At 48.2% G+C, this 2,031-nt stretch overlaps 1 long non-coding RNA gene across 1 annotated transcript; it reads right to left on the reverse strand.

Moving 5' to 3' along the window:
• Window positions 1–41: 41 nt before the first annotated feature.
• Window positions 42–2,024, reverse strand: LOC102242591. Its single transcript, XR_001360246.1, has 4 exons — window positions 1,946–2,024; window positions 1,780–1,808; window positions 1,125–1,199; window positions 42–483 (listed from the first exon to the last, which is right to left on the reverse strand). It is a non-coding gene; the product is annotated as an uncharacterized LOC102242591 (long non-coding RNA).
• Window positions 2,025–2,031: the final 7 nt, after the last annotated feature.

The raw sequence follows: 2,031 nt of genomic DNA on the forward strand, positions 1-2,031 counted from the left end.
CCCCAGTAGGGGGCAGGCAGGAGGCAGCCAATGAATGTTTGGCTCTCGCGTCAATGTTTCTCCCCCTCTCCCTTCCTCTTCCTAAAAATCTATATCTATATACACAGAGATCTATCATTCTCTTCACCAATTATTAACAATGGTAACTTTCGAATAATAGTATTTGAAGGGATTTTTTAAACCTTTTTAAAAAATACTTTTCTGTGTTGCTTATATTTGTTTTAATGTGTGAATCACTTTTCCAAAGTCAATCAAGTTATTATGTAAAATAGAAAGTTTGAAGGGGCCAGAGAAATGTTCGTTCTCTCATCTATACTGTCACACAGGCTAATCCCTACAAATGTGTGACGATCAGTGAAAGGCATGGAACAATAGGAACAGAACACACCCCCTTTCACAACCAACACCAAGCATTCACCTAGAACGTACCTGTTGGAGGAGTCCTGAATCGGAGTCTAAAACACACGCATCGATCAAAATATTCTGAAACGAATATTCCGAAAACATTACAGGAATGATAACAATGACTACTTTATACTCAGAATCTATGTGCCAACCTCTACTCTTGAAATGGCTTATTTAACATGCATAACTGTGCAAGGCAGATATCCAATTAGCATATTGCAGCCCAGGCCGGGCCAGGCTGTGGCCATGGAGCCAGGGGAGGCAGCGGGTCAGCCCTAGATGGCCTGTCCACGAGGCCCATGGTCTTTTCACTACCTCACGTGGTTACTCCCAAATGGAGAACAGTATATGCAACTATGGCATTTAGATTATAACAGAAGTTTTAACACATCAAAGGAGAAAATGACATGTATTAGTGACAGTTCATCAAGGCATGTAGCACATTATAAGGCCAGAGACTCTTAGCCTGGGTCCTCGGATGGGCCCAATGGGGCGCATGAACACCCTGAAAGTGCATTAACACTGAGTGCACGTCTTTCTGGGGGCTCATTCTCAAGGGGCCCAGGACTCAAATGATTGTAGGAACCATGGATTCCAGATTCCTGCTCCATTCATAAGGCTGTTTAGTCAGAAAACCTCCCCCAGTGGTTCATTAAGAAAAAAGAAATTAGTTCCTCATTACGAAGCGAGCGTCCCGGAAAGGAAGGGCGTGCGCTCACCTGCTTCTGCGCCGCGAAGATGACGTTCATGAAGTTCATGTACTGCAGGGCGCTGTCTTCCGCGGCCTTGATCACCTGCAGTCACAGCCCGTCAGGACCTGCAGGCGCACCCCCTCCCCCGGGAGGTCCCGCTACTCCGCAAGCTCAGCCAACAGCGCTTTTCTCACTGTCTGCCTAGCCATCCTCAGTAAACAACCCTATCGGTGAAAAGGAGACGGAACCCCCAAATCCTGCCACTCCAGGGACAGTCCTTGCTAACAGTTTCTGGAGAGCAGCTACGGGGCACGTCACACACTCGCACCCACTGCACACACACGAACGGACAGTCCTCCGTCTAGTGCGCTGCGACCTGCTTCTTAGGCGTCTATGTCCTTCCTGCCAACTTAGCTGACTTCCGCTATTTACCCAAGTCCCTGCAGGGGACTCTGAAGCGCCTGCAAGGCTCGGTGTAGACAGCGCTCTGACGGACTCCGGGATGAGCTCCTGAAATCGGTGAGGCCACACATTCCACCCTGACCCGGGGACAACCAGCTGCCCTGGGGGAGCTGCGCTATTCCATCCCCATCAGCGACGCCACGCGGGAGGGCAACCACCCCAGCGGCCGAGGCAGACATAAGCATAAACATAAGCACAGGATTAATGTGACACATCTCACCAGTATCCTGGACTTCATCTCCTGATTGTCTGTAAAGAGAGGAACGCAGGCTACCATGTAACTGAGTCTTATCAGGCATGTTGTAAGGTTTTCTAACCAACCCATGCAGCCCACCAAGTTACAGTAGTGAAGTAAGATCAGTCTCATAGGAAACGGAGGCTCCTACCTTTAACCTCCTTGTTCATCCTGTGGATGTCTTGTTTTCTTAGCATTAAGGAATTTTAAAGTATCATTTACTTTCATCAATATTCA

The sequence above is a fragment of the Myotis brandtii genome, unplaced genomic scaffold (assembly GCF_000412655.1).
Source record: "Myotis brandtii unplaced genomic scaffold, ASM41265v1 C42693486, whole genome shotgun sequence".
Classification (NCBI taxonomy): domain Eukaryota; kingdom Metazoa; phylum Chordata; class Mammalia; order Chiroptera; family Vespertilionidae; genus Myotis; species Myotis brandtii.